At 41.2% G+C, this 10081-nt stretch overlaps 1 protein-coding gene across 2 annotated transcripts in view; it reads left to right on the forward strand.

The window, feature by feature from the left end:
* Positions 1-9317, forward strand: part of LOC122052030 (protein transport protein Sec61 subunit gamma-like) — a 29378-nt gene extending 20061 nt beyond the window's left edge. Inside the window, exon 3 of one of the 2 annotated variants that reach the window (XM_042613409.1) lies at positions 9253-9317. The gene's annotated coding sequence lies outside the window, so the exon portion shown is untranslated. Of the gene's footprint in view, positions 1-8190; positions 8214-9252 lie in introns of those variants that run through there. The other variant, XM_042613410.1, reaches the window with a different exon arrangement.
* The last annotated feature ends 764 nt before the right edge of the window (positions 9318-10081 follow it).

Raw genomic sequence — 10081 nt, forward strand, 5'->3', positions numbered from 1 at the left:
CTGTCGTATGGGAGGATAGATCTCATCTACATCACTCACATCCCTCTGCATAATTTGTTACATACCCGATAATCGTCTTTATAGTCCACCCAGTTGTTTGTCGAAACCAAAGTACATAACTCCTTATGTAGGGATCCATGGTGACTTGGTCTAAGGACTAATAGTCATACTAATAGCCATGAGAAAGTATATGACACTCGTATAACGATCTATGATACTTTCTCGTGGCGGGTCATTCAATATACATTCTCCAATGTATACCCATGTGTCGACTTGATATCTCATATCCATGACTTGTGAGATCAAGTCATCGAGTGGACCTACATGCTAGTCTTATTACATTAACATTGTCCCGAATGTTAATACTCGACTAGGAATGATTTAGAGTAGTGTTCCTATATCATCTCACTATCGATTCAACTAATCGATTGATATAGGTATGAACCTTCTACTCGAGGACGCTATTATACTTAGTCTATTTGGCACTAATACAAATAAGTATAATAACCAAACAAATGCCTTTATTAATATACAAGAATATGATCTGATGAGTCCATACAATAATCAAATGATTGGCTCAGGGCTCAACAACAATCTCCCACTAGTGCCATCGATTATAGGCTCTAAGGCCTAATAACCTAGTGCTACCATCATGCTTTCTGTACGAAGCCTTGGTCGAGGGATCTGCGATGTTAGCCTCTGTGGGTACTCTGCAAATCTTCACATATCCTCTATCGATAATCTCTCGAATGAGATGGAGCGCCGTAGTATGTGCTTGGTCCGTGTGAGCGAGGTTCCTTCGCCTGTGCTAAGCTCCATTGTTGTCACAATAGAGCTCAGTGGGTCGTGATGCTAGGAACCACCCAGTTCATATGAACTGCGGATCAGCGCCTCCTTCTTGCCTCGATGCGGATATACTCGACCTCTGTTGTAGAATCAGCGTCTTGCTTGAACTCTTCCATTCACAGCACCACCATTTAAGCAAAACACGAACCCTGACTGCGATCGATAATCATCCTGATCGGTCTGGAAGCTGGCATCACTGTAACCCTTTACAGTTAGCTCATCATTGCCTCCATATATCAAGAAATATTCTTTAGTCCTTCTTAAGTACTTAAGAAAATTCTTGACCGCTATCCATTGACTTTCACCTGGATCTGACTGGTATCTGCTCATCATGCTCAAAGCATACGAGACGTCAGGTCGAGTACATAGCATGACGTACATGATCGATCCTATGGCTGAGGCATAAGGGATCTGATCCATGCGGTCTCTCTCCTGTCTAGAAGAAGGACCTTGAGTCTTCGAAAGACTCACGCCATGTGACATCGGCAGAAATCCCATCTTGGAGTTCTGCATGGCAAACCGAAGGAGTACCTTGTCAATGTATGTACTCTGACTTAGGCCAAGCAATCTCTTAGATCTATCTCTATAGATCTGTATCCCTAGAATGCGGGATGTCTCGCCTAAGTCTTTCATTGAGAAGCAGGTCTTGACAGACTGAAGCATAGGGATGTCCTTCCCAATGAGTAGTATGTCATCCACATACAATATGAGGAAGACAACTATCCCTACAACCTTCTTGTGAACAAGGTTCATCTTTGTTCTTGATGAAACCAAATTGTTTGATCGCATCAAAACGAAGATTCCAGCCTCAGAAGCTTGCTTTAGTCCATAAATGGACCTATAGCCTGCATACTCTGCTAGTATGGTGTGGATCTACAAAACCCTCGGGTTGTGTCATGTACACATCCTCGAGCAGGTTTCCATTCATAAACGCGGTTTTGACATCCATATCGTAGTCATGGTAAGCTGCAATAGCAAGCATGATTCAAATGGACTTAAACATCGCTACTCGAGAAAAGGTTTCATCATAGTCAATACCATGAATCGCTTGAAATCTTTAGCTACCAAGCGACCCTTATAGATAAGTCCATCCATGCGGTCTTTCTCTTAAAGACCCACTTACACCCAATGGGTTTTATCCTTTCGGTGGATCAACCAAAGTCCATACTTGGTTGGTGTACATGGAATCCATCTCGGATCTCATGGCCTCTAGCCATTTCTCGAATCTGGTCTCGTCACGGCTTCTTGATAGGTGGTAGGCTCATCCTCATGAGTACAACGTCATCATGGTCGACAAGAGAAATGAATATCTCTGAGGCTGTCCTATCGGACCTGCGAAGAGGTATGTCTATTGACCGGTTGTTGTTCCTCGACTCTTTGTGGAACAACATTATGCACAACACTTTGTGGTTCAGTTCAATTTCCATTGAGGCATCGGTGCTATTGTTCGCATCTTGAACTTCTTCAAGATCGACTCCCTCTAGTCTTTCTAGAAACAAAATCCCTTTCTAGAAAGATCCCGGTCTTTGCCACAACTACCTTGTGGAATGTAGAAGTAATATCCCTTAGTTTCATTGGGATATCAGGTGAAATAGCACTTGTCGGTTGGGTCCTAATTTATGCGAGACTTGGCGTCGTCGTAAGCCTCCTGACCCCAATCCTCATAAAAGACACTGGCATCTCTCAGTCCATATCCTATATGGTGTCTTTATCACGGCCTTGGATGGAACTCGGTTGAGAATGAAAAATGCCGTGTCTAGCATATCCCCATAGATATGTCGGAAGATCATGTGACTCATCATAGTTCGTACCATATCTAATAAAGTACGATTCCTCCTTTCGGACACACCATTCCATGTGGTGTTCCAGGAGGAATGAGTTGGGATAGAATCCCACGCTCGGCTAAATAGTCACGAAACTCATAGCTTAAGTATTCACCACCTCGATCCGATCAAAGTATTTTAATACTCTGCTGGTTCTGTACTTCATTCTTAAATTCTTTGAACTTTTCAAAGGATTCGGACTTATGTGTCATCAAGTACACATTACCATATCTTCAAGTGATCGATAAACGTGATGAAGTACCTATAACCACCTCTAGCGGTGACATTGAAAGGTCACATACATCACTATGTATGAGTCCTAACAAATCGATCGCTCTCTCGCAAAAGGAGTCTTGGTCATCTTGCCTCGTAGGCATGACTCGCATATCTCATATGATTCAAAATCAAATGAGTCCAGCAAACCATCCTTATGGAGCTGGGATAAGCGCTTGTCATTTATATTACCTAAGCGACAGTGCCAGAGATAGGTGTGGTTCATATCGTTCGATTTGAATCTCTTGGTACTAACGTTATAGATAGGGCTCTCTAGATCTAGAATATAGAGTCCATTTATCGGTGGTGCACTACAATAGAACATATCGTTTAAATAAACGGAACAACATTTGTTCTTTATTATAAACGAAAATCCTTTCTTGTCCAAACACTGAAATTATGTTCTTAGTCAATGTAGGCACATAACAACAATCATCTAATTCTAGTACAAGCCAGGAGGAAGAGATAGATGATAAGTTCCTACAAAGATAGCGACTCGTGCTCCATTGCCTACTCGTGGTATCTCACCCTTTGTCAATGCCTGCTATTCCTCGGTAACTTGTACATTAGTACAAATGTCACATCCGTATTAATACCCACGATGAAGAAATAGAGGTTGACTTCTATAACATGTATACATGAAGTAGAAATCTTATTTCTCTTCTTCTTAAGATCTTCGGTATTCTTTGAGTTCCTCTTCCATTGCCTTGCTTGTCCTTGATATAGGTGACAAAGATGCTCAACCATATAAATGGCGCCCATCAACTCATGTTGCCTCGAGTTCATGGTCGGCGTAAACGAGGACACATCTAATCGTCGTCTTGATGCTTCTTGTAAGCATCTCGATGCCTTCGCGTGGCGTGGCGGGAGGAACCTCGGAATGGTTGCTCGAGCGTCTGATTCGTTCCTGAGTGAGAACAATTCTCAGGTTCCTGTACCAGTCCAGGAAATTTGCTCCGTTGAGCTTGTCCTTCTTAAGGAAAGAACGCAGGGAGAAAGAGTTCGTATTCGACGTCATGGTTATCTACAACATAAAATTTGCAGAAATAAATATCATATTCTTTTAAAATCATTTAATTAGGTCTTTAACTAAATGATGCTCCCACTGAATACTATAATTCTTGTGGGACAAGATCCACATCATACTAACCCTTGAGTTAGCTTTGGCTAATACGCCCAAGATTTAGTATGATCGGTAGGTAACGATTGCCAATTACATCTCTATGCAACTCTTGTTTATAAAATCAATATCCGCATTTATATTAAAATTTGAGTTAGCTTTGGCAAATACGCTCGAGAGTTAATATAAATGTGATTTTGACCTATCCTTTCCAACCGTTTGGATGAATGCCTATAGCTGACTCGATCCAACCGAGTAACTAGGAATACTCAATCTAATTGAGTTTGTATTCACCCATGCGTTGATAGGCGGGACCAAGATTGTCCCTCCGTACCCTACCAAGATAATATGTATTGCTCTGCTTTGGTAGATTCAACAATACATGTGATCGAGGTAGTGATAGGTATCACAGCACAGTTAGGCATTTAGAGTTGGTTCGATCTAGATCTAATCTAATCGAGAAGGATGTATCTTGCGCACGACTTAGATCTAATCTAATCTCAAGGGTGCATCATGTGCACGACTTAGATCTAATCTAATCGTTAAGGCACTAATTAATTAATTAATTATTAAACATGCATCAGATACATAACAATTAATTAATTAATCTATTTGTGATTTAGTCATGGCCCTACTACGATCTTCTCAAGCTAATGAGAAGATCGAATGGTCAACCTAGGGTCAACAGCTTCTCCAAGCTCCTCCCTTTGACCACCTTGTGTTACTCGTGCCCGCCTCAGAACTCCGTCTCGTGTGGACCCTCCACCGCTCCAATTTGTACATTACAATTTGAAACTCGAGTTACATTCGAGTCTAAATCTAATTACAACGAATAAGAGAAAGGCCTGGTGTGGAAAAATAAAAATCGACACAATCATATGACGCAGGTAGTATTATGAATACAACACAAATCCAATCTTATTGGGTATTTTGGGCCATGACTATCACAAATTAATATATAATTCAAAATTATATATTTTCATAATTTTCTATAATTTTAAAATTAATTTTTACAATTTTTACGAGTAAAATTTCCCGGCGGTCCCGTTTAGCGGTTTCGGGCGCAATCGCGGAACGGATCCCCTTGTGGGGCCCAGGGGCAGCGCCCCTACCCGCGATCTAACCATCGCGAGGGTTCCTTTGCGATCCAACAGCGCCTAAACCCGCTGTCCCAAAACGATTTGGGTCGAGACATTGTCGTTTCGGAAAAATCTTCCCGGTGGGTTCGTTTTTAGCGATTTCGGGTGCAATCGCGAAGCAAATTCCCTTGCGGGGTTAGGGGCAATGCCCCTACCCACGATCTAACCATCGTGAGTTGCTCCTTTGCGATCTAATGGCACCCGACCCCGCTGTTCCAAACGGATTTGGGGTAAAACGAAGCCGTTTAAAAGAAAACTTTCCGGTAGCCGAAGCCTACAAGTGCCGAGACACTTGTGCTTCGCTTCTACGGAAAAATTACTCATAAAAACTCTAAAAACTCAATTTTTACAGAAAATCACAGAAGGTATATTTTTCATAAAATACAAACGAACTTGTACAAGTCTTTGCACGTGGCTCTGATATCACTGTTGGGTTCTTCGGGCCGCGAAAATCGCTTTTTCGCGTCGCGGAAACCCCGAGTCACCCAAAGCCATGGATCTCGTGCAAAGATTCGTAAACAAAATTATCGAAAAACCTTTTCTTGTACGAGTTTGTAAAAACTTTAGATCTACACTAAAGTTAAGATCATTACCCTTGTAGCGAAGCCCTTCGCGTTCCCGCTTGTCCAAGATGTTGCCGGATCTCTAGTTGTCAAAGTAGGCAACCTCTATATGTATCCACATGGACACAATTAGAAGGAGATGACCAAAACACAAGGTGTGCTAGCACCAATGGAGTGTTCGGCCAAGGAATGGGAGAAGGAGAAGAGAGAGCACCCAAGGGAGAAGAAGAGTGAATCAAATCAATGAGAGGAAATTCAAACAACCCCTTAGCCATCAAGTGGTCGGCCACTCTAGGAGGTGTAACCCCCACATTAATTCCAATTAATGTGGAGACCATTAAGAGTTGTAACCCCATGAGGTGGCACTCTAGGATGATGTGGATCAACACTATTAGTCCACATCTTGCCACCTCACTAAATGACATGGCAACAAGTGTAACCTCCTCATTTAATGTGGGCCGGCCACATTAAATGCTATGGAGGCTTGTAACCTCCATGAGGTGGCACACATTGATGATGTGGAGCAATCCTATTGGTCCACATCTTGCCAACTCACTAGTGATGTGGTAAAAAGTCAAGTCAAACATGACTTTTTCTCTTCCTCTCAAATCAAGTCAAACTTGATCAAATCTCTCTCATGGTTGATCTAATCCAACCATATGATTCAAGCCAACTTAATATAATGAATCTAATTCATTAAATTAAGTTGATTTAATAAGTCATAATCTAAATTAGACTCATTGAATACATGAATCAACTTGAGTCCAACTCAATTAGCCCAATTTGGATTACTCTTAATCCAATATGATTCATCAAATGAATCTAATCCTCTTGGTTCATCATATGAACCAAATCTCCATCTAATTGTCCTTAGTGTGTGACCCTATAGGTTCTTGTAACGTTGGCAATGCCCTAAACCCATTTAGGAGCATAAGTAATGAGCGGTATCTAGCAACACATCATTACTACCCAAGTTACAAGAATGTCGAGATCCGACATCACCTTGTGACTACCAATTGTGACTCCTCACAAAATATGTCATTGTCCTTCTATCCTAGACATCTAGATTGATCAATATGAGGCATAGACCGTGTCATCCTCTAATCAATCTAAATCTTGAACTCCAAGTAGACTCACTCGATCAAATGAGCTCAACATCTAATGTTGACTCATTTGGGCATGGCCATGCACTTCGTGGTCTAACTCTATCAAGAATATTGATGTCGCTCCCGTCATATGGGAGGGATAGATCCCATTTACATCACTCACATCCCTCTGCATAATTTGTTACATACCCAGTAATCGTCTTTATAGTCCACCCTGTTACAGGTGACGTTTGACGAAACCAAAGTACATAACTCCTTATGTAGGGATCCATGGTGACTTCAGGTCTAAGGACTAATAGTCATACTAATAGCCACATGAGAAAATATATGACACTCATATAACGATCCATGATACTTTCTCATGGCGGGTCATTCAGTATACATTCTCCAATGTATACCCATGTGTCAGCTTGATATCTCTATATCCATGACTTGGAGATCAAGTCATCGAGCTGACCTACATGCTAGTCTTATTGCATTAACATTGTCCTTGAATGTTAATACTCGACTAGGAATGATTTAGAGTAGTGTTCCCTATATCATCTCACTATCGATTCAACTAATCGATTGATATAGGTATGAACCTTCTACTCAATGACGCTATTATACTTAGACTATTTGGCACTAATACAAATAAGTATAATAACCAAACAAATGCCTTTATTAATATATAAGAATATGATACAATGAGTCCATACAATCATCAAATGATTGGCTCTAGGGCTCTAACTAACATACTTGGCATCGCCGTCACCGGAAGAGAGTAGTCTCAAGCTCCCATCAGGACCAAAAGGTAGAGATTTTTCCAAATTAAGTCACTGCATACACCGTAAGTTCATCTGTTCATATTGTCTACCAACAGGAAGGCAACTAGGAATCGAAGTGCATTATGTCAAATTCTGTCATTCTAAGCATATAGTGCTAGTGCATTGATCCGTGTTTGCTTCTGAAGAATTGTTAGACTCTTGGTCTACATGTTAGTTTGCATTAGCAATTGGTTGAAGCATCATATTGTTTCCTTTTTGGATCTGGGCAGTGAAGAGGTGTCCGACAAGAGCTGTGGTGTTTCTAGCAGCAGTTACATTCTTCCAGTAGCCTCTCCTTTCCGGCAGCAATTCTTTTTGGGTCGAGGATTTAAGCTAAGAAGTAAGGTAAGGGTTTGGTGTATGGATTGAGTTGGCACGCTCTTGATACATGTTATTTTAGGTATGAATTGATACATATATAATTGGATTTGGATTTAGGTTAGTTTCTCGGGGATATGATTTAGCTAATTAATTTATATGTAATTGGCTAAATCCATATATCATGTTGTTACAGGATTGTGATTCGAGATGGGTGTCTCGACATTGGATTGGTTCGATTCGATCTATATCGGAGGCAGGTACCTTGACTTATCTTTTTTATATGTCTTGTTGATATGTCTAGTAGGTTATAGCCTTTAGTAATAATTATGTTCGTCCTTGTTTCGGTACGTCACTACCAGATACTCGTCACATGTTTGTTTGCTCACCTGTTATGCATTTTTATGCTAGTACCCATATGATTATATATATGCTCAGTGAGGTAGTGACATACCATGCTTGTTATGTTCAGGACCTAGGGTTTTGATATCTTATCTGACCTGTGTACTTTAGATCTTCGTATTTGACCATCGATATTACGGTACTCATTTTATATATATGGATATGGTTATGCTGATCAGTTTATTGCTATGCTTAGTGTCATGCATCATGATTGCATGCTGTGCGATAGTCCGCTCCATTATTGTTGAGCACATCGCCAGTTACATGGATCTGCATACACCACCACTCATGGGTTAGTGGTTGATTCAGGCAGAGTGTGTTGCAGCAGGGACTTTGTTTGGCTCCGTTAGTCCGCTCATGGGTAGCGTGATGCAACGTGTTAGCCAGCAGGGATTCCTCCCCGTCATCGAGAGTATTGCACTCCCCATTTATGATTTGGGGTAGGAGGATAGGTGTACTCGACAGCATCCCGTCCACTCGCTCACTCATCAGGTGCAGTGCATAGCCCTACCCACTCGGTCTCGCCTTTTGTGTGTGAGATGATTGACGTCGGGGTGACCAGGACACATCATTGGCATCATACATTTTGCATTCTTGCTTGTGTTTCTTGCACTTATATCGCGTTTAGATGGATCGTATGTTTGACATCATCTGATTTATAACACTTCTAGTCGACGACTGATTATTCGATGGGTGGCCACATGAGTACTCTTCACCCTTTTCTATTATGCATTACTTTCTTTTGTTCAGGAGACTGTACTCCATAGTTATTACTATTTGTTATAGTTTACTATACATGTCAACTAGGTATCTGCTGAGTTGTTGAACTCACCCTCGTGGACACTATATTTTTCAGGTACCAGGTTGTTTATGGTGTCGCTTGGAGTATCCTGTCTGCTGGTCCCCACGTCACATCAGAAGACTTATCGGTTTCCCTTAGGTTTTGTTTGTTTATGTATCAGTTTGTTTAGCTCTGTACTCCGGTTTTGTTTTTGGAGTGTTGATGTTGTTATGTGGTATTTTGTATTGGTTGTTGGTTGTGTAAGCCTAGCCGGCTAGCAGTTTTTGTGTTTTGGTTTGTATTTGGTTTCTGTCATTTTTCGTTGTGTTGGTTTTGTTCCAGCCGAGTGCCTGATGATATATATAACTGTGTTTGTGTATATATTCCAGCCGCATGTGGCTGATGTATATTGTGGATGTAGAAAGTTTCAGATTGTCCGTCGTACAGGGGAAGTGCTGTCGAAATTTCTTTGGACAGGGACTTTCCCGGGGCGTGACAGATGGACTCTTGGGTTCATTAAAGTTGGAAAACTTTCCAACATGTGAATCCTGGTTGGAAGGTAAAATGACCAAGAGACCTCTTAAGGCCAAGGGGTATAGAGCCAAAGATGCGTTAGAACTGGTTCATTTTGATTTGTGTGGTCCTATGTCTATCCAGACAAGAGGTGGTTATGAATACTTCGTCTCCTTTATAGACGATTATTCAATATATGGATACATTTATCTGATGCGCCGCAAGTCTGAATGCTTTGACAAGTTTAAAGAATATAGGGCTGATGTGGAGAAACGTCTTGGTAAAAGTATCAAGACACTACGGTCTGACAGTGGTGGCGAATACCTCTTTGGAGAGTTTAGGAATTACTTATCAGAAGTCGGGATTCAATCCCAATTGTCTGCACCTGGTA

This window comes from Zingiber officinale, chromosome 3A (assembly GCF_018446385.1).
Source record: "Zingiber officinale cultivar Zhangliang chromosome 3A, Zo_v1.1, whole genome shotgun sequence".
In the NCBI taxonomy this organism is placed as follows: Eukaryota; Viridiplantae; Streptophyta; class Magnoliopsida; order Zingiberales; family Zingiberaceae; genus Zingiber; species Zingiber officinale.